This window comes from Scyliorhinus torazame, chromosome 4 (assembly GCF_047496885.1).
Source record: "Scyliorhinus torazame isolate Kashiwa2021f chromosome 4, sScyTor2.1, whole genome shotgun sequence".
Taxonomy (NCBI): Eukaryota; Metazoa; Chordata; class Chondrichthyes; order Carcharhiniformes; family Scyliorhinidae; genus Scyliorhinus; species Scyliorhinus torazame.
In genome coordinates, this window is record NC_092710.1 from 996,640 (window position 1) to 1,021,694 (window position 25,055).

The 25,055-nt window shown below is 52.9% G+C and overlaps 1 long non-coding RNA gene across 1 annotated transcript in view; it reads right to left on the minus strand.

Moving 5' to 3' along the window:
* The window catches only part of LOC140411541 (uncharacterized), a 47,849-nt gene that overhangs the window by 13,619 nt on the left and 9,175 nt on the right, over positions 1-25,055 (minus strand). The window lies entirely within an intron of this gene.

The window sequence follows — 25,055 nt, forward strand, 5'->3', positions numbered from 1 at the left end:
GACACAATGGGGAACAGGGGATATAGAGAGGGGAGACACTGGGGAACAGAGGGATATAGAGAGGGACACACTGGGGAACAGTGGGATATAGAGAGCGACACACTGGGGAACAGTGGGATATAGAGAGGGACACACTGGGGAACAGTGGGATATAGAGAGGGGACGGACTGGGGAACAGTGGGATATAGAGAGGGGACACAATGGGGAACAGTGGGATATAGCAAGGGGACGGACTGGGGAACAGTGGGATACAGAGAGAGGACGGACTGGGGAACAGTGGGATATAGAGAGGGGACGGACTGGGGAACAGTGGGATATAGAGAGGGACACACTGGGGAACAGTGGGATATGGAGAGGGGACGGACTGGGGAACAGTGGGATACAGAGAGAGGACGGACTGGGGAACAGTGGGATATAGAGAGGGGACGGACTGGGGAACAGTGGGATATAGAGAGGGACACACTGGGGAACAGTGGGATATGGAGAGGGGACGGACTGGGGAACAGTGGGATATAGAGAGGGACACACTGGGGAACAGTGGGATATAGAGAGGGACACACTGGGGAACAGTGGGATATAGAGAGGGGACACACTGGGGAACAGTGGGATATAGAGAGGGACACACTGGGGAACAGTGGGATATAGAGAGGGGACACACTGGGGAACAGTGGGATATAGAGAGGGGACGGACTGGGGAACAGTGGGATATAGAGAGGGGACACACTGGGGAACAGTGGGATATAGAGAGGGACACACTGGGGAACAGTGGGATATCGAGAGGGGACGGAATGGCGAACAGTGGGATATAGCGAGGGACACACTGGGGAATAGTAGGATATAGAGCGGGACACACTGGGGAAAAGTGGGATATAGAGAGGGACACACTGGGGAACAGTGGGATATAGAGAGGACACTCTGTGGAACAGTGGGATATAGAGAGGGACACACTGGGGAAAAGTGTGATATAGAGAGGGATACACTGGGGAACAGTGGGATATAGTGAGGGGACGGACTGGGGAACAGTGGGATACAGAGAGGGGACACACTGGGGAACAGTGGGAAATAGAGAGGGGGACGGACTGGGGAACAGTGGGATATAGAGAGGGACACACTGGGGAACAGTGGGATATAGAGAGGGGGCGGACTGGGGAACAGTGGGATATAGAGAGGGACACAGTGGGGAACAGTGGGATATAGAGAGGGGACACACTGGGGAACAGTGGGATATAGAGAGGGACACACTGGGGAACAGTGGGATATAGAGAGGGACACACTGGGGAACAGTGGGATATAGTGAGAGGACATAACTGGGGAACAGTGGGATATAGAGAGGGACACACTGGGGAACAGTGGGATATGGAGAGGGGACGGACTGGGGAACAGTGGAATATAGAGAGGGACACACTGAGGAACAGTGGGATATAGAGAGGGACACACTGGGGAACAGTGGGATACAGAGAGGGGTCACACTGGGGAACAGTGGGATATAGAGAGCGACACACAGGGGAACAGTGGGATATAGAGAGGGGACACACTGGGGAACAGTGGGATATCGAGAGGGGACACACTGGGGAACAGTGGGATATAGAGAGGGTACGGACTGGGGAACAGTGGGATAGAGAGAGGGACACACTGGGTACAGTGAGATATAGAGAGGGACATACTGGGGAACAGTGGGATATAGAGAGGGGACGGACTGGGGAACAGTGGGATATAGAGAGGGACACACTGGGGAACAGTGGGATACAGAGAGGGGTCACACTGGGGAACAGTGGGATATAGAGAGCGACACACAGGGGAACAGTGGGATATGGAGAGGGGACACACTGGGGAACAGTGGGATATCGAGAGGGGACACACTGGGGAAGAGTGGGATACAGAGAGGGGACGGACTGGGGAACAGTGGGATATAGAGAGGGGCGGACTGTGGAACAGTGGGATATAGAGAGCGACACACAGGGGAACAGTGGAATAGAGAGAGGGGACGGACTGGGGAACAGTGGGATACAGAGAGGGGACGGACTGGGGAACAGAGGGATATAGAGAGCGACACACAGGGGAACAGTGGGATATAGAGAGGGGACACACTGGGGAACAGTGGGATATCGAGAGGGGACACACTGGGGAAGAGTGGGAAATAGAGAGGGACACACTGGGGAACAGTGGGATATAGAGAGGGACACACTGGGGAACAGTGGGAAATAGAGAGGGGGACGGACTGGGGAACAGTGGGATATAGAGAGGGACACACTGGGGAACAGTGGGATATAGTGAGAGGACATAACTGGGGAACAGTGGGATATAGAGAGGGACACACTGGGGAACAGTGGGATATGGAGAGGGGACGGACTGGGGAACAGTGGAATATAGAGAGGGACACACTGAGGAACAGTGGGATATAGAGAGGGACACACTGGGGAACAGTGGGATACAGAGAGGGGTCACACTGGGGAACAGTGGGATATAGAGAGCGACACACAGGGGAACAGTGGGATATAGAGAGGGGACACACTGGGGAACAGTGGGATATCGAGAGGGGACATACTGGGGAACAGTGGGATATAGAGAGGGTACGGACTGGGGAACAGTGGGACAGAGAGAGGGACACACTGGGTACAGTGAGATATAGAGAGGGACATACTGGGGAACAGTGGGATATAGAGAGGGGACGGACTGGGGAACAGTGGGATATAGAGAGGGACACACTGGGGAACAGTGGGATACAGAGAGGGGTCACACTGGGGAACAGTGGGATATAGAGAGCGACACACAGGGGAACAGTGGGATATGGAGAGGGGACACACTGGGGAACAGTGGGATATCGAGAGGGGACACACTGGGGAAGAGTGGGATACAGAGAGGGGACGGACTGGGGAACAGTGGGATATAGAGAGGGGCGGACTGTGGAACAGTGGGATATAGAGAGCGACACACAGGGGAACAGTGGAATAGAGAGAGGGGACGGACTGGGGAACAGTGGGATACAGAGAGGGGACGGACTGGGGAACAGAGGGATATAGAGAGCGACACACAGGGGAACAGTGGGATATAGAGAGGGGACACACTGGGGAACAGTGGGATATCGAGAGGGGACACACTGGGGAAGAGTGGGATATAGAGAGGGACACACTGGGGAACAGTGGGATATAGAGAGGGACACACTGGGGAACAGTGGGAAATAGAGAGGGGGACGGACTGGGGAACAGTGGGATATAGAGAGGGACACACTTGGGAGCAGTGGGATATAGAGGGGGGACGGACGGGGAGCAGTGGGATATAGAGAGGGGACACACTGGGGAACAGTGGCAAATAGTGAGGGGATGGACTGGGGAACAGTGGGATATAGAGAGTGGACGGACTGGGGAACAGTGGGATATAGAGAGGGGACACACTGGGGAACAGTGGGATATAGAGAGGGGACACACTGGGGAACAGTGGGATATAGAAAGGGGACACACTGGGGAATAGTGGGATATAGAGAGGGGACACACTGGGGAACAGTGGGATACAGAGAGGGGACACACTGGGGAACAGTGGTATATAGAGAGGGACACACTGGGGAACAGTGGGATATAGAGCGGGGATTGACTGCGGAACAGTGGGATATAGTGAGGGGATGCACTGGGGAACAGTGGGATATAGAGAGGGACACACTGGGGAACAGTGGGATATGGAGAGGGGACACACTGGGGAACAGTGGGATATGGAGAGGGGACGGACTGGGGAACAGTGGGATATAGAGAGGGGACGGACTGGGGAACAGTGGGATGTAGAGCGGGACACACTGGGGAAAAGTGGGATATAGAGAGGGACACACTGGCGAACAGTGGGATATACAGAGGGACACACTGTGGAACAGTGGGATATAGAGAGGGACACACTGGGGAACAGTGGGATATAGAGAGGGGACGGATTGGGTAACAGTGGGACATAGAGAGGGGACACAATGGGGAACAGTGAGATATAGAGAGGGGACTGACTGGGGAACAGTGGGATATAGAGAGGGGACGGACTGGGGAACAGTGGGATATAGAGAGGGGACGGACTGGGGAACAGTGGGATATAGAGAGGAACACACTGGGGGACAGTGGATATAGAGAGCGGACACACTGGGGAACAGTGGGATATAGAGAGCGGACACACTGGGGAACAGTGGGATATAGAGAGGTACACACTGGGGGACAGTGGATATAGAGAGGGGACACAATGTGGAACAGAGGGATATAGAGAGGGGACGGACTGGGGAACAGTGGGATATAGAGAGCGACACACAGGGGAACAGTGGGATATTGAGAGGGGACACACTGGGGAACAGTGGGATATAGAGAGGGACACACTGGGGACAGTGGGATATAGAGAGGGGACGGACTGGGGAACAGTGGGATATAGAGAGGGGACACGCTGGGGAACAGTGGGATATAGAGAGGGGACACACTGGGGGACAGTGGATATAGAGAGGGGACACAATGTGGAACAGTGGGATATAGAGAGGGGACACACTGGGGAACAGTGGAATCTAGAGAGAGACACACTGGGGAACAGTGGGATATAGAGAGGGGACACAATGGGGAACAGTGGGATATAGAGAGGGACTGACTGGGGAACAGTGGGATATAGAGAGGGGGCACACTGGGGAACAGTGGGATTTAGAGAGGGGACGGACTGGGGAACAGTGGGATAGAGAGAGGGGACGGACTGGGGAACAGTGGGATATAGAGAGGGGCACAATGGGGAACAGTGGATATAGAGAGGGGACGGACTGAGGAACAGTGGGATATAGAGAGGGCACATACTGGGGAACAGTGTGATATAGAGAGGGAACACACTGGGGAACAGTGGGATATAGAGAGGGGACGGACTGGGGAACAGTGGGATATAGAGAGGGGACACACTGGGGAACAGTGGGATATAGAGAGGGGACACACTGGGGAACAGTGGGATATAGAGAGGGAAACACTGGGGAACAGTGGAATATAGAGAGGGACACAGTGGGGAACAGTGGGATATAGAGAGGGGACGGACTGGGGAACAGAGGGATATAGAGAGGGGACACACTGGGGAACAGTGGGATATAGAGAGGGGACGGACTGGGGAACAGTGGGATATAGAGAGGGACACACTGGGGAACGGGGGATATAGAGAGGGGACGGACTGGGGAACAGTGGGATATAGAGAGGGGACGGACAGGGGAACAGTGGCATATAGAGAGGGGACGGACAGGGGAACAGTGGGATATAGAGAGGGACACACTGGGGAACAGGGGGATATAGAGAGAGGACGGATTGGGGAACAGTGGGATAAAGAGAGGGGCACATTGGGGAACAGTGGATATAGAGAGGTGACACAGTGGGGAACAGTGGGATATAGAGAGGGGACACACTGGGGAACAGTGGATATAGAGAGGGGACACACTGGGGAACAGTGGGATATAGAGAGGGGATGGACTGGGGAACAGTGGGATATAGAGAGGGGACACACTGGGGAACAGGGGGATATAGAGAGGGGACGGACTGGGGAACAGTGGGATATAGAGGGGGCACATACTGGGGAACAGTGTGATATAGAGAGGGGACACACTGGGGAACAGTGGGATATAGAGAGGGGACACACTGGGGAACAGGGGGATATAGAGAGGGGACGGACTGGGGAACAGTGGGATATAGAGAGGGCACATACTGGGGAACAGTGTGATATAGAGAGGGGACACACTGGGGAACAGTGGGATATAGAGAGCGGACACACTGGGGAACAGTGGGATATAGAGAGGGGACACACTGGGGAACAGTGGGATATAGAGAGGGACACACTGGGGAACAGTGGGATATAGAGAGGGACACACTGGGGAACAGTGGGATATAGAGAGGGGACACAGTGGGGAACAGTGGGATATGGAGAGGGACACACTGGGGAACAGTGGGATATAGAGAGGGACACACTGGGGAACAGTGGGATATAGAGAGGGGACACACTGGGGAACAGTGGGATATAGAGAGGGACACACTGGGGAACAGTGGGATATAGAGAGGGACACACTGGGGAACAGTGGGATATAGAGAGGGGACACAGTGGGGAACAGTGGGATATAGAGAGGGACACACTGGGGAACAGTGGGATATAGAGAGGGACACACTGGGGAACAGTGGGATATAGAGAGGGGACACAGTGGGGAACAGTGGGATATGGAGAGGGACACACTGGGGAACAGTGGGATATAGAGAGGGACACACTGGGGAACAGTGGGATATAGAGATGGACACACTGGGGAACAGTGGGATATAGAGAGGGACACACTGGGGAACAGTGGGATATAGAGAGGGACACACTGGGGAACAGTGGGATATAGAGAGGGACACACTGGGGAACAGTGGGATATAGAGAGGGACACACTGGGGAACAGTGGGATATAGAGAGGGACACACTGGTGAACTGTCAGATATAGGGAGGGGACACACTGGGGAACAGTGGGATATAGAGAGGGACACACTGGGGAACAGTGGGATACAGAGAGGGACACACTGGGGAACAGTGGGATATAGAGAGGGACACACTGGGGAACAGTGGGATATAGAGAGGGAAACACTGGTGAACTGTGAGATATAGAGTGGGGACACACTGGGGAACAGTGGGATATAGAGAGGGACACACTGGGGACAGTGGGATATAGAGAGGGACACACTGGGGAACAGTGGGATATAGAGAGGGACACACTGGGGAACAGTGGGATATAGAGAGGGGACACACTGGGGAACAGTGGGATACAGAGAGGGGACGGACTGGGGAACAGTGGGATATAGAGAGGGACACACTGGGGAACAGTGGGATATAGAGTGGGGACAGACTGGGGAACAGTGGGATATAGAGAGGGGACACACTGGGGAACAGTGGCATATAGAGAGGGACACACTGGGGAACAGTGGGATATAGAGAGGGGACGGACAGGGGAACAGAGGGATAGAGAGAGGGGACACACTGGGGAACAGTGGGATATAGAGAGGGACACACTGGGGAACAGTGGGATATAGAGAGGGACACACTGGGTAACAGTGGGATATAGAGAGGGGACACACTGGGGAACAGTGGGATATAGAGAGGGACACACTGGGTAACAGTGGGATATAGAGAGGGACACACTGGGGAACAGTGGGATATAGAGAGGGACACACTGGGGAACAGTGGGATATAGAGAGAGACACACTGGGTAACAGTGGGATATAGAGAGGGACACACTGGGTAACAGTGGGATATAGAGAGGGACACACTGGGGAACAGTGGGATATAGAGAGGGACACACTGGGTAACAGTGGGATATTGAGAGGGACACACTGGGGAACAGTGGGATAAAGAGAGGGACACACTGGGGTACAGTGGGATATAGAGAGGGGACACACTGGGGAACAGTGGGATATAGAGAGGGGACACACTGGGGAACAGTGGGATATAGAGAGGGACACACTGGGGAACAGTGGGATATAGAGAGGGACACACTGGGGAACAGTGGGATATAGAGAGGGGACACAGTGGGGAACAGTGGGATATAGAGAGCGGACACACTGGGGAACAGTGGGATATAGAGAGGGACACACTGGGGAACAGAGGGAAATAAGAGACGGACACACTGGGGAACAGTGGGATATAGAGAGGGAGACACTGGGGAACAGTGGGATATAGAGAGGGACACACTGGGGAACAGTGGGATATAGAGAGGGACACACTGGGTAACAGTGGGATATAGAGAGGGACACACTGGGGAACAGTGGGATATAGAGAGGGGACACAATGGGGAACAGTGGGATATAGAGAGGGACACACTGGGGAACAGTGGGATATAGAGAGGGACACACTGGGGAACAGTGGGATATAGAGAGGGGACACAGTGGGGAACAGTGGGATATAGAGAGCGGACACACTGGGGAACAGTGGGATATAGAGAGGGACACACTGGGGAACAGAGGGAAATAAGAGAGGGACACACTGGGGAACAGTGGGATATAGAGAGGGACACACTGGGGACAGTGGGATATAGAGAGGGGACGGACTGGGGAACAGTGGGATATAGAGAGGGGACACGCTGGGGAACAGTGGGATATAGAGAGGGGACACACTGGGGGACAGTGGATATAGAGAGGGGACACAATGTGGAACAGTGGGATATAGAGAGGGGACACACTGGGGAACAGTGGAATCTAGAGAGAGACACACTGGGGAACAGTGGGATATAGAGAGGGGACACAATGGGGAACAGTGGGATATAGAGAGGGACTGACTGGGGAACAGTGGGATATAGAGAGGGGGCACACTGGGGAACAGTGGGATTTAGAGAGGGGACGGACTGGGGAACAGTGGGATAGAGAGAGGGGACGGACTGGGGAACAGTGGGATATAGAGAGGGACACAATGGGGAACAGTGGATATAGAGAGGGGACGGACTGAGGAACAGTGGGATATAGAGAGGGCACATACTGGGGAACAGTGTGATATAGAGAGGGAACACACTGGGGAACAGTGGGATATAGAGAGGGGACGGACTGGGGAACAGTGGGATATAGAGAGGGGACACACTGGGGAACAGTGGGATATAGAGAGGGGACACACTGGGGAACAGTGGGATATAGAGAGGGACACACTGGGGAACAGTGGAATATAGAGAGGGACACAGTGGGGAACAGTGGGATATAGAGAGGGGACGGACTGGGGAACAGAGGGATATAGAGAGGGGACACACTGGGGAACAGTGGGATATAGAGAGGGGACGGACTGGGGAACAGTGGGATATAGAGAGGGACACACTGGGGAACAGGGGGATATAGAGAGGGGACGGACTGGGGAACAGTGGGATATAGAGAGGGGACGGACAGGGGAACAGTGGCATATAGAGAGGGGACGGACAGGGGAACAGTGGGATATAGAGAGGGACACACTGGGGAACAGGGGGATATAGAGAGAGGACGGATTGGGGAACAGTGGGATAAAGAGAGGGGCACATTGGGGAACAGTGGATATAGAGAGGGGACACACTGGGGAACAGTGGTATATAGAGAGGGGACACACTGGGGAACAGTGGATATAGAGAGGCGACACACTGGGGAACAGTGGGATATAGAGAGGGGATGGACTGGGGAACAGTGGGATATAGAGAGGGGACACACTGGGGAACAGGGGGATATAGAGAGGGGACGGACTGGGGAACAGTGGGATATAGAGAGGGCACATACTGGGGAACAGTGTGATATAGAGAGGGGGCACACTGGGGAACAGTGGGATATAGAGAGGGGACACACTGGGGAACAGGGGGATATAGAGAGGGGACGGACTGGGGAACAGTGGGATATAGAGAGGGCACATACTGGGGAACAGTGTGATATAGAGAGGGGACACACTGGGGAACAGTGGGATATAGAGAGCGGACACACTGCGGAACAGTGGGATATAGAGAGGGGACACACTGGGGAACAGTGGGATATAGAGAGGGACACACTGGGGAACAGTGGGATATAGAGAGGGACACACTGGGGAACAGTGGGATATAGAGAGGGGACACAGTGGGGAACAGTGGGATATGGAGAGGGACACACTGGGGAACAGTGGGATATAGAGAGGGACACACTGGGGAACAGTGGGATATAGAGAGGGGACACACTGGGGAACAGTGGGATATAGAGAGGGACACACTGGGGAACAGTGGGATATAGAGAGGGACACACTGGGGAACAGTGGGATATAGAGAGGGGACACAGTGGGGAACAGTGGGATATAGAGAGGGACACACTGGGGAACAGTGGGATATAGAGAGGGACACACTGGGGAACAGTGGGATATAGAGAGGGGACACAGTGGGGAACAGTGGGATATGGAGAGGGACACACTGGGGAACAGTGGGATATATAGAGGGACACACTGGGGAACAGTGGGATATAGAGAGGGACACACTGGGGAACAGTGGGATATAGAGAGGGACACACTGGGGAACAGTGGGATATAGAGAGGGACACACTGGTGAACTGTCAGATATAGAGAGGGGACACACTGGGGAACAGTGGGATATAGAGAGGGACACACTGGGGAACAGTGGGATACAGAGAGGGACACACTGGGGAACAGTGGGATATAGAGAGGGACACACTGGGGAACAGTGGGATATAGAGAGGGAAACACTGGTGAACTGTGAGATATAGAGTGGGGACACACTGGGGAACAGTGGGATATAGAGAGGGACACACTGGGGACAGTGGGATATAGAGAGGGACACACTGGGGAACAGTGGGATATAGAGAGGGACACACTGGGGAACAGTGGGATATAGAGAGGGGACACACTGGGGAACAGTGGGATACAGAGAGGGGACAGACTGGGGAACAGTGGGATATAGAGAGGGACACACTGGGGAACAGTGGGATATAGAGAGGGGACAGACTGGGGAACAGTGGGATATAGAGAGGGGACACACTGGGGAACAGTGGGATATAGAGAGGGACACACTGGGGAACAGTGGGATATAGAGAGGGGACGGACAGGGGAACAGAGGGATAGAGAGAGGGGACACACTGGGGAACAGTGGGATATAGAGAGGGACACACTGGGGAACAGTGGGATATAGAGAGGGACACACTGGGTAACAGTGGGATATAGAGAGGGGACACACTGGGGAACAGTGGGATATAGAGAGGGACACACTGGGTAACAGTGGGATATAGAGAGGGACACACTGGGGAACAGTGGGATATAGAGAGGGACACACTGGGGAACAGTGGGATATAGAGAGGGACACACTGGGTAACAGTGGGATATAGAGAGGGACACACTGGGTAACAGTGGGATATAGAGAGGGACACACTGGGGAACAGTGGGATATAGAGAGGGACACACTGGGTAACAGTGGGATATTGAGAGGGACACACTGGGGAACAGTGGGATAAAGAGAGGGACACACTGGGGTACAGTGGGAGAAAGAGAGGGGACACACTGGGGAACAGTGGGATATAGAGAGGGGACACACTGGGGAACAGTGGGATATAGAGAGGGACACACTGGGGAACAGTGGGATATAGAGAGGGACACACTGGGGAACAGTGGGATATAGAGAGGGGACACAGTGGGGAACAGTGGGATATAGAGAGCGGACACACTGGGGAACAGTGGGATATAGAGAGGGACACACTGGGGAACAGAGGGAAATAAGAGAGGGACACACTGGGGAACAGTGGGATATAGAGAGGGAGACACTGGGGAACAGTGGGATATAGAGAGGGACACACTGGGGAACAGTGGGATATAGAGAGGGACACACTGGGTAACAGTGAGATATAGAGAGGGACACACTGGGGAACAGTGGGATATAGAGAGGGGACACAATGGGGAACAGTGGGATATAGAGAGGGACACACTGGGGAACAGTGGGATATAGAGAGGGACACACTGGGGAACAGTGGGATATAGAGAGGGGACACAGTGGGGAACAGTGGGATATAGAGAGCGGACACACTGGGGAACGGTGGGATATAGAGAGGGACACACTGGGGAACAGAGGGAAATAAGAGAGGGACACACTGGGGAACAGTGGGATATAGAGAGGGACACACTGGGGAACAGTGGGATATAGAGAGGGACACACTGGGGAACAGTGGGATATAGAGAGGGACACACTGGGGAACAGTGGGATATAGAGAGGGACACACTGGGGAACAGTGGGATATAGAGAGGGAAACACTGGTGAACTGTGAGATATAGAGAGGGGACACACTGGGGAACAGTGGGATATAGAGAGGGACACACTGGGGACAGTGGGATATAGAGAGGGACACACTGGGGAACAGTGGGATATAGAGAGGGACACACTGGGGAACAGTGGGATATAGAGAGGGGACACACTGGGGAACAGTGGGATACAGAGAGGGGACGGACTGGGGAACAGTGGGATATAGAGAGGGACACACTGGGGAACAGTGGGATATAGAGAGGGGACAGACTGGGGAACAGTGGGATATAGAGAGGGGACACACTGGGGAACAGTGGGATATAGAGAGGGGATGGACTGGGGAACAGAGGAATATGGAGAGGGACACACTGGGGAACAGTGGGATATAGAGAGGGGACACACTGGGGAACAGTGGGATATAGAGAGGGGACACACTGGGGAACAGTGGGATATAGAGAGGGGACACACTGGGGAACAGGGGGATATAGAGAGGGGACGGACTGGGGAACAGTGGGATATAGAGAGGGCACATACTGGGGAACAGTGTGATATAGAGAGGGGGCACACTGGGGAACAGTGGGATATAGAGAGGGGACACACTGGGGAACAGGGGGATATAGAGAGGGGACGGACTGGGGAACAGTGGGATATAGAGAGGGCACATACTGGGGAACAGTGTGATATAGAGAGGGGACACACTGGGGAACAGTGGGATATAGAGAGCGGACACACTGCGGAACAGTGGGATATAGAGAGGGGACACACTGGGGAACAGTGGGATATAGAGAGGGACACACTGGGGAACAGTGGGATATAGAGAGGGACACACTGGGGAACAGTGGGATATAGAGAGGGGACACAGTGGGGAACAGTGGGATATGGAGAGGGACACACTGGGGAACAGTGGGATATAGAGAGGGACACACTGGGGAACAGTGGGATATAGAGAGGGGACACACTGGGGAACAGTGGGATATAGAGAGGGACACACTGGGGAACAGTGGGATATAGAGAGGGACACACTGGGGAACAGTGGGATATAGAGAGGGGACACAGTGGGGAACAGTGGGATATAGAGAGGGACACACTGGGGAACAGTGGGATATAGAGAGGGACACACTGGGGAACAGTGGGATATAGAGAGGGGACACAGTGGGGAACAGTGGGATATGGAGAGGGACACACTGGGGAACAGTGGGATATATAGAGGGACACACTGGGGAACAGTGGGATATAGAGAGGGACACACTGGGGAACAGTGGGATATAGAGAGGGACACACTGGGGAACAGTGGGATATAGAGAGGGACACACTGGTGAACTGTCAGATATAGAGAGGGGACACACTGGGGAACAGTGGGATATAGAGAGGGACACACTGGGGAACAGTGGGATACAGAGAGGGACACACTGGGGAACAGTGGGATATAGAGAGGGACACACTGGGGAACAGTGGGATATAGAGAGGGAAACACTGGTGAACTGTGAGATATAGAGTGGGGACACACTGGGGAACAGTGGGATATAGAGAGGGACACACTGGGGACAGTCGGATATAGAGAGGGACACACTGGGGAACAGTGGGATATAGAGAGGGACACACTGGGGAACAGTGGGATATAGAGAGGGGACACACTGGGGAACAGTGGGATACAGAGAGGGGACGGACTGGGGAACAGTGGGATATAGAGAGGGACACACTGGGGAACAGTGGGATATAGAGAGGGGACAGACTGGGGAACAGTGGGATATAGAGAGGGGACACACTGGGGAACAGTGGGATATAGAGAGGGACACACTGGGGAACAGTGGGATATAGAGAGGGGACGGACAGGGGAACAGAGGGATAGAGAGAGGGGACACACTGGGGAACAGTGGGATATAGAGAGGGACACACTGGGGAACAGTGGGATATAGAGAGGGACACACTGGGTAACAGTGGGATATAGAGAGGGGACACACTGGGGAACAGTGGGATATAGAGAGGGACACACTGGGTAACAGTGGGATATAGAGAGGGACACACTGGGGAACAGTGGGATATAGAGAGGGACACACTGGGGAACAGTGGGATATAGAGAGGGACACACTGGGTAACAGTGGGATATAGAGAGGGACACACTGGGTAACAGTGGGATATAGAGAGGGACACACTGGGGAACAGTGGGATATAGAGAGGGACACACTGGGTAACAGTGGGATATTGAGAGGGACACACTGGGGAACAGTGGGATAAAGAGAGGGACACACTGGGGTACAGTGGGAGAAAGAGAGGGGACACACTGGGGAACAGTGGGATATAGAGAGGGGACACACTGGGGAACAGTGGGATATAGAGAGGGACACACTGGGGAACAGTGGGATATAGAGAGGGACACACTGGGGAACAGTGGGATATAGAGAGGGGACACAGTGGGGAACAGTGGGATATAGAGAGCGGACACACTGGGGAACAGTGGGATATAGAGAGGGACACACTGGGGAACAGAGGGAAATAAGAGAGGGACACACTGGGGAACAGTGGGATATAGAGAGGGAGACACTGGGGAACAGTGGGATATAGAGAGGGACACACTGGGGAACAGTGGGATATAGAGAGGGACACACTGGGTAACAGTGAGATATAGAGAGGGACACACTGGGGAACAGTGGGATATAGAGAGGGGACACAATGGGGAACAGTGGGATATAGAGAGGGACACACTGGGGAACAGTGGGATATAGAGAGGGACACACTGGGGAACAGTGGGATATAGAGAGGGGACACAGTGGGGAACAGTGGGATATAGAGAGCGGACACACTGGGGAACAGTGGGATATAGAGAGGGACACACTGGGGAACAGAGGGAAATAAGAGAGGGACACACTGGGGAACAGTGGGATATAGAGAGGGACACACTGGGGAACAGTGGGATATAGAGAGGGACACACTGGGGAACAGTGGGATATAGAGAGGGACACACTGGGGAACAGTGGGATATAGAGAGGGACACACTGGGGAACAGTGGGATATAGAGAGGGAAACACTGGTGAACTGTGAGATATAGAGAGGGGACACACTGGGGAACAGTGGGATATAGAGAGGGACACACTGGGGACAGTGGGATATAGAGAGGGACACACTGGGGAACAGTGGGATATAGAGAGGGACACACTGGGGAACAGTGGGATATAGAGAGGGGACACACTGGGGAACAGTGGGATACAGAGAGGGGACGGACTGGGGAACAGTGGGATATAGAGAGGGACACACTGGGGAACAGTGGGATATAGAGAGGGGACAGACTGGGGAACAGTGGGATATAGAGAGGGGACACACTGGGGAACAGTGGGATATAGAGAGGGGATGGACTGGGGAACAGAGGAATATGGAGAGGGACACACTGGGGAACAGTGGGATATAGAGAGGGGACACACTGGGGAACAGTGGGATATAGAGAGGGGACACACTGGGGAACAGTGGGATATAGAGAGGGGACACACTGGGGAACAGTGGGATATAGCGAGGGGACGGACTGGGGAACACTGGGATATAGAGAGGGGACGGACTGGGGAACAGTGGGATATAGAGAGGGACACACTGGGGAACAGTGGGATATAGAGAGGGGACCCACTGGGGAACAGAGGGATATAGCGAGGGGACGGACTGGGGAACAGTGGGATATAGAGAGGGGACGGACTGGGGAACAGTGGGATATAGAGAGGGACACACTGGGGAACAGTGGGATATAGAGAGGGACACACTGGGGAACAGTGGGATATCGAGAGGGGACGGACTGGGGAACAGTGGGATATAGAGAGGGACACACTGGGGAACAGTGGGATATAGAGAGGGGACGGAATGGCGCACAGTGGATATAGCGAGGGACACACTGGGGAATAGTAGGATATAGAGCGGGACACACTGGGGAAAAGTGGGATATAGAGAGGGACACACTGGGGAACAGTGGGATATAGAGAGGACACACTGTGGAAAAGTGGGATATAGAGAGGACACACTGTGGAACAGGGGGATATAGAGAGGGACACACTGGGGAACAGTGGGATATAGAGCGGGACACACTGGGGAAAAGTGGGATATAGAGAGGGACACACTGGGGAACAGTGGGATATAGAGAGGACACACTGTGGAACAGTGGGATATAGAGAGGGACACACTGGGGAACAGTGGGATATAGAGAGGAACACACTGGGGAACAGTGGATATAGAGAGGGGACACACTGTGGAACAGTGGGATATAGAGAGGGGACGGACTGGGGAACAGTGGGATATAGAGAGGGACACACTGGGGAACAGTGGGATACAGAGAGGGGGCACACTGGGGAACAGTGGGATAAAGAGAGCGACACACAGGGGAACAGTGGGATATAGAGAGGGGATACACTGGGGAACAGTGGGAGATAGAGAGGGACACACTGGGGAACAGTGGGATATAGAGAGGGGACACACTGGGGAACAGTGGGAAATAGTGAGGGGACACACTGGGGAACAGTGGGATATAGTGAGGGGATGGACTGGGGAACAGTGGGATATAGAACATAGAACAATACAGCGCAGTACAGGCCCTTCGGCCCACGATGTTGCACCGAAACAAAAGCCATCTAGCCTACACTATGCCATTATCATCCATATGTTTATCCAATAAACTTTTAAATGCCCTCAATGTTGGCGAGTTCACTACTGTAGCAGGTAGGGCATTCCACGGCCTCACTACTCTTTGCGTAAAGAACCTACCTCTGACCTCTGTCCTATATCTATTACCCCTCAGTTTAAGGCTATGTCCCCTCGTGCTAGCCATTTCCATCCGCGGGAGAAGGCTCTCACTGTCCACCCTATCTATCCCTCTGATCATTTTGTATGCCTCTATTAAGTCTCCTCTTAACCTTCTTCTCTCTAACGAAAACATCCTCAAGTCCATCAGCCTTTCCTCATAAGATTTTCCCTCCATACCAGGCAACATCCTGGTAAATCTCCTCTGCACCCATTCCAAAGCCTCCACGTCCTTCCTATAATGCGGTGACCAGAACTGTACGCAATACTCCAAATGCGGCCGTACCAGAGTTCTGTACAGCTGCAACATGACCTCCTGACTCCGGAACTCAACCCCTCTACCAATAAAGGCCAACACTCCATAGGCCTTCTTCACCACCCTATCAACCTGGGTGGCAACTTTCAGGGATCTATGTACATGGACACCTAGATCCCTCTGCTCATCCACACTTTCAAGAACTTTTCCATTAGCCAAATATTCCACATTCCTGTTTTTCCTTCCAAAGTGAATCACCTCACACTTCTCTACATTAAACTCCATTTGCCACCTCTCAGCCCAGCACTGCAGCTTATCTATATCCCTCTGTAACCTGCTACTTCCTTCCACACTATCGACAACACCACCGACTTTAGTATCGTCTGCAAATTTACTCACCCACCCTTCTGCGCCTTCCTCTAGGTCATTGATAAAAATGACAAACAGCAACGGCCCCAGAACAGATCCTTGTGGTACTCCACTTGTGACAGAACTCCATTCTGAACATTTCCCATCAACCACCACCCTCTGTCTTCTTTCAGCTAGCCAATTTCTGATCCACATCTCTAAATCACCCTCAATCCCCAGCCTCCGTATTTTCTGCAATAGCCTACCGTGGGGAACCTTATCAAACGCTTTGCTGAAATCCATATACACCACATCAACTGCTCTACCCTCGTCTACCTGTTCAGTCACCTTCTCAAAGAACTCGATAAGGTTTGTGAGGCATGACCTACCCTTCACAAAGCCATGCTGACTATCCCTGATCATATTATTCCTATCTAGATGATTATAAATCTTGTCTCTTATAATCCCCTCCAAGACTTTACCCACTACAGACGTGAGGCTCACCGGTCTATAGTTGCCGGGGTTGTCTCTGCTCCCCTTTTTGAACAAAGGGACCACATTTGCTATCCTCCAGTCCTCTGGCACTATTCCTGTACCCAATGATGACATAAAAATCAAAGCCAATGGTCCAGCAATCTCTTCCCTGGCCTCCCAGAGAATCCTAGGATAAATCCCATCAGGTCCCGGGGACTTATCTATTTTCAGCCTGTCCAGAATTGCCAACACCTCTTCCCTACGTACCTCAATGCCATCTAATCTATTTACCCGGAGCTCAGCATTCTCCTCCACAACATTGTCTTTTTCCTGAGTGAATACTGACGAAAAATATTCATTTAGTATCTCGCCTATCTCTTCAGACTCTACACACAACTTCCCATCCCTGTCCTTGACTGGTCCTACTCTGTCCCTAGTCATTCGCTTATTCCTGACATACCTATAGAAAGCTTTTGGGTTTTCCTTGATCCTTCCTGCCAAATAGAGAGGGGACACACTAGGGAACAGTGGGATATAGAGAGGGACACACTGGGGAACAGTGGGATATAGAGAGGGGATTGACTGCGGAACAGTGGGATATAGAGAGGGCACATACTGGGGAACAGTGGGATATAGAGAGGGGACGGACTGGGGAACAGAGGGATATAGTGAGGGGATGTACTGGGGAACAGTGGGATCTAGAGAGGGGACGGACTGGGGAACAGTGGGATATAGAGAGGGGACACATTGGGGAACAGTGGGATATAGAAAGGGGACGGACTGGGGAACAGTGGGATATAGAGAGGGGACACACTGGGGAACAGTGGGATATAGAGAGGAACACACTGGGGAACAGTGGGATATAGAGAGGGACACACTGGGGAACAGTGGGATATAGAGAGGGACACACTGGGGAACAGTGGGATATAGAGAGGGAAACACTGGTGAACTGTGAGATATAGAGAGGGGACACACTGGGGAACAGTGGGATATAGAGAGGGACACACTGGGGACAGTGGGATATAGAGAGGGACACACTGGGGAACAGTGGGATATAGAGAGGGACACACTGGGGAACAGTGGGATATAGAGAGGGGACACACTGGGGAACAGTGGGATACAGAGAGGGGACGGACTGGGGAACAGTGGGATATAGAGAGGGACACACTGGGGAACAGTGGGATATAGAGAGGGGACAGACTGGGGAACAGTGGGATATAGAGAGGGGACACACTGGGGAACAGTGGGATATAGAGAGGGGATGGACTGGGGAACAGAGGAATATGGAGAGGGACACACTGGGGAACAGTGGGATATAGAGAGGGGACACACTGGGGAACAGTGGGATATAGAGAGGGGACACACTGGGGAACAGTGGGATATAGAGAGGGGACACACTGGGGAACAGTGGGATATAGCGAGGGGACGGACTGGGGAACAGTGGGATATAGAGAGGGGACGGACTGGGGAACAGTGGGATATAGAGAGGGACACACTGGGGAACAGTGGGATATAGAGAGGGGACCCACTGGGGAACAGAGGGATATAGCGAGGGGACGGACTGGGGAACAGTGGGATATAGAGAGGGGACGGACTGGGGAACAGTGGGATATAGAGAGGGACACACTGGGGAACAGTGGGATATAGAGAGGGACACACTGGGGAACAGTGGGATATCGAGAGGGGACGGACTGGGGAACAGTGGGATATAGAGAGGGACACACTGGGGAACAGTGGGATATAGAGAGGGGACGGAATGGCGCACAGTGGATATAGCGAGGGACACACTGGGGAATAGTAGGATATAGAGCGGGACACACTGGGGAAAAGTGGGATATAGAGAGGGACACACTGGGGAACAGTGGGATATAGAGAGGACACACTGTGGAAAAGTGGGATATAGAGAGGACACACTGTGGAACAGTGGGATATAGAGAGGGACACACTGGGGAACAGTGGGATATAGAGCGGGACACACTGGGGAAAAGTGGGATATAGAGAGGGACACACTGGGGAACAGTGGGATATAGAGAGGACACACTGTGGAACAGTGGGATATAGAGAGGGACACACTGGGGAACAGTGGGATATAGAGAGGAACACACTGGGGAACAGTGGATATAGAGAGGGGACACACTGTGGAACAGTGGGATATAGAGAGGGGACGGACTGGGGAACAGTGGGATATAGAGAGGGACACACTGGGGAACAGTGGGATACAGAGAGGGGGCACACTGGGGAACAGTGGGATAAAGAGAGCGACACACAGGGGAACAGTGGGATATAGAGAGGGGATACACTGGGGAACAGTGGGAGATAGAGAGGGACACACTGGGGAACAGTGGGATATAGAGAGGGGACACACTGGGGAACAGTGGGAAATAGTGAGGGGACACACTGGGGAACAGTGGGATATAGTGAGGGGATGGACTGGGGAACAGTGGGATATAGAACATAGAACAATACAGCGCAGTACAGGCCCTTCGGCCCACGATGTTGCACCGAAACAAAAGCCATCTAGCCTACACTATGCCATTATCATCCATATGTTTATCCAATAAACTTTTAAATGCCCTCAATGTTGGCGAGTTCACTACTGTAGCAGGTAGGGCATTCCACGGCCTCACTACTCTTTGCGTAAAGAACCTACCTCTGACCTCTGTCCTATATCTATTACCCCTCAGTTTAAGGCTATGTCCCCTCGTGCTAGCCATTTCCATCCGCGGGAGAAGGCTCTCACTGTCCACCCTATCTATCCCTCTGATCATTTTGTATGCCTCTATTAAGTCTCCTCTTAACCTTCTTCTCTCTAACGAAAACATCCTCAAGTCCATCAGCCTTTCCTCATAAGATTTTCCCTCCATACCAGGCAACATCCTGGTAAATCTCCTCTGCACCCATTCCAAAGCCTCCACGTCCTTCCTATAATGCGGTGACCAGAACTGTACGCAATACTCCAAATGCGGCCGTACCAGAGTTCTGTACAGCTGCAACATGACCTCCTGACTCCGGAACTCAACCCCTCTACCAATAAAGGCCAACACTCCATAGGCCTTCTTCACCACCCTATCAACCTGGGTGGCAACTTTCAGGGATCTATGTACATGGACACCTAGATCCCTCTGCTCATCCACACTTTCAAGAACTTTTCCATTAGCCAAATATTCCACATTCCTGTTTTTCCTTCCAAAGTGAATCACCTCACACTTCTCTACATTAAACTCCATTTGCCACCTCTCAGCCCAGCACTGCAGCTTATCTATATCCCTCTGTAACCTGCTACTTCCTTCCACACTATCGACAACACCACCGACTTTAGTATCGTCTGCAAATTTACTCACCCACCCTTCTGCGCCTTCCTCTAGGTCATTGATAAAAATGACAAACAGCAACGGCCCCAGAACAGATCCTTGTGGTACTCCACTTGTGACAGAACTCCATTCTGAACATTTCCCATCAACCACCACCCTCTGTCTTCTTTCAGCTAGCCAATTTCTGATCCACATCTCTAAATCACCCTCAATCCCCAGCCTCCGTATTTTCTGCAATAGCCTACCGTGGGGAACCTTATCAAACGCTTTGCTGAAATCCATATACACCACATCAACTGCTCTACCCTCGTCTACCTGTTCAGTCACCTTCTCAAAGAACTCGATAAGGTTTGTGAGGCATGACCTACCCTTCACAAAGCCATGCTGACTATCCCTGATCATATTATTCCTATCTAGATGATTATAAATCTTGTCTCTTATAATCCCCTCCAAGACTTTACCCACTACAGACGTGAGGCTCACCGGTCTATAGTTGCCGGGGTTGTCTCTGCTCCCCTTTTTGAACAAAGGGACCACATTTGCTATCCTCCAGTCCTCTGGCACTATTCCTGTATCCAATGATGACATAAAAATCAAAGCCAATGGTCCAGCAATCTCTTCCCTGGCCTCCCAGAGAATCCTAGGATAAATCCCATCAGGTCCCGGGGACTTATCTATTTTCAGCCTGTCCAGAATTGCCAACACCTCTTCCCTACGTACCTCAATGCCATCTAATCTATTTACCCGGAGCTCAGCATTCTCCTCCACAACATTGTCTTTTTCCTGAGTGAATACTGACGAAAAATATTCATTTAGTATCTCGCCTATCTCTTCAGACTCTACACACAACTTCCCATCCCTGTCCTTGACTGGTCCTACTCTGTCCCTAGTCATTCGCTTATTCCTGACATACCTATAGAAAGCTTTTGGGTTTTCCTTGATCCTTCCTGCCAAATAGAGAGGGGACACACTAGGGAACAGTGGGATATAGAGAGGGACACACTGGGGAACAGTGGGATATAGAGAGGGGATTGACTGCGGAACAGTGGGATATAGAGAGGGCACATACTGGGGAACAGTGGGATATAGAGAGGGGACGGACTGGGGAACAGAGGGATATAGTGAGGGGATGTACTGGGGAACAGTGGGATCTAGAGAGGGGACGGACTGGGGAACAGTGGGATATAGAGAGGGGACACATTGGGGAACAGTGGGATATAGAAAGGGGACGGACTGGGGAACAGTGGGATATAGAGAGGGGACACACTGGGGAACAGTGGGATATAGAGAGGAACACACTGGGGGACAGTGGATATAGAGAGGGGACACACTGTGGAACAGTGGGATATAGAGAGGGGACGGACTGGGGAACAGTGGGATATAGAGAGGGGACACACTGGGTAACAGTGGGATATAGAGAGGGACACACTGTGGAACAGTGGGATATAGAGAGGGGACGGACTGGGGAACAGTGGGATAAAGAGATGGACACACTGGGGAACAGTGGGATATAGAGAGGGGACACACTGGGGAACAGTGGGATATAGAGAGGGACACACTGTGGAACAGTGGGATATAGAGAGGGGACGGACTGGGGAACAGTGGGATAAAGAGAGGGACACACTGGGGAACAGTGGGATATAGAGAGGGACGGACTGGGGAACAGTGGGATATAGAGAGGGACACACTGGGGAACAGTGGGATATAGAGAGGGGACGGACTGGGGAACAGTGGGATATAGAGAGGGGACGGACTGGGGAACAGTGGGATATAGAGAGGGACACACTGGGGAACAGTGGGATAAAGAGAGGGACACACTGGGGAACAGTGGGATATAGAGAGGGGACACACTGGGGAACAGTGGGATATAGAGAGGGGACGGACTGGGGAACAGTGGGATATAGAGAGGGGACGGACTGGGGAACAGTGGGATATAGAGAGGGACAAACTGGGGAACAGTGGGATATAGAGAGGGGACACACTGGGGAACAGTGGGATATAGCGAGGGGACGGACTGGGGAACAGTAGGATATAGAGAGGGGACGGACTGGGGAACAGTGGGATATAGAGAGGGACACACTGGGGAACAGTGGGATATAGAGAGGGGACGGACTGGGGAACAGTGGGATATAGAGAGGGACACACTGGGGAACAGTGGGATATAGAGAGGGGACAGACTGGGGAACAGAGGGATATAGAGAGGGACACACTGGGGAACAGTGGGATATAGAGAGGGACACACTGGGGAACAGTGGGATATAGAGAGGGGACGGAATGGCGAACAGTGGGATATAGCGAGTAACACACTGGGGAACAGTGGGATATAGCGAGGGGATGGATTGGGGAACAGTGGGATATAGAGAGGGGATACAATGGGGAACAGTGGGATATAGAGAGGGGACGGACTGGGGAACAGTGGGATATAACGAGGGGACGGATTGGGGAACAGTGTAATATAGAGAGGAACACACTGGGGGACAGTGGATATAGAGAGGGGACACACTGTGGAACAATGGGATATAGCGAGGGACGTACTGGGGAACAGTGGGATATAGAGAGGGGACGGACTGGGGAACAGTGGGATACAGAGAGGGGGCACACTGGGGAACAATGGGATATAGAGAGCGATACACAGGGGAACAGTGGGATATAGAGAGGGACACACTGGGGAACAGTGGGATATCGAGAGGGGACACACTGGGGAACAATGGGACATAGAGAGGGACACACTGGGGAACAGTGGGATATCGAGAGGGGACACACTGGGGAACAGTGGGATATAGAGAGGGGACACACTGGGGAACAGTGGGATATAGAGAGCGATACACAGGGGAACAGTGGGATATAGTGAGGGGACGGACTGGGGAACAGTGGGATATCGAGAGGGGACACACTGGGTAACAGTGGGATATAGAGAGGGGACGGACTGGGGAACAGTGGGATATAGAGAGGGGACACACTGGGGAACAGTGGGATATAGAGAGGGACACACTGGGGAACAGTGGGATATAGAGAGGGCACACAATGGGGAACAGTGGGATATAGAGAGGGGACGGACTGGAGAACAGTGGGATATAGAGAGGGGACACACTGGGGAACAGTGGGATATAGAGAGGGACACACTGGGGAACAGTGGGATATAGAGAGGGCACACAATGGGGAACAGTGGGATATAGAGAGGGACTGACTGGGGAACAGTGAAATATAGAGAGGGACACACCGGGGAACAGTGGATTATAGAGAGCGGGCACACTGGGGAACAGTGGGATATAGAGAGGGACTGACTGGGGAACAGTGAAATATAGAGAGGAGACACACTGGGGAACAGTGGATTATAGAGAGCGGACACACTGAGGAACAGTGGGATATAGAGAGGGGGCACACTGGGGAACAGTGGGATATAGAGAGGGGACGGACTGGGGAACAGTGGGATATAGAGAGGGGACACACTGGGGAACAGTGGGATATAGAGAGGGACACACTGGGGAACAGTGGGATATAGAGAGGGGACACACTGGGGAACAGTGGGATATAGAGAGGGGACGGACTGGGGAATAGTGGGATATAGAGAGGGGACGGACTGGGGAACAGTGGGATATAGAGAGGGGACGGACTGGGGAAAAGTGGGAGAGAGAGAGGGGACTCACTGGGGAACAGTGTGATATAGAGAGGGACACACTGGGGAACAGTGGGATATAGAGAGGGTACGGACTGGGGAACAGTGGGATATAGAGAGGGGACGGACTGGGGAACAGTGGGATATAGAGAGGAACACACTGGGGGACAGTGGATATAGAGAGCGGACACACTGGGGAACAGTGGGATATAGAGAGGGGACACACTGGGGAGCAATGGGATATAGAGAGGGGACACACTGGGGAACAGTGGGATACAGAGAGGGGACACACTGGGGAACAGTGGGATATGGAGAGGGGACACACTGGGGAACAGTGGGATATAGAGAGGGGACACACTGGGGAACAGTGGGATATGGAGAGGGGACACACTGGGGAATAGTGGGATACAGAGAGGGGACACACTGGGGAACAGTGTGATATAGAGAGGGGACGGACTGGGGAACAGTGGGATATAGAGAGGGGACACACTGGGGAACAGTGGGATATGGAGAGGGGACACACTGGGGAATAGTGGGATATAGAGAGGGGACACACTGGGGAACAGTGGGATATAGAGAGGGACACGC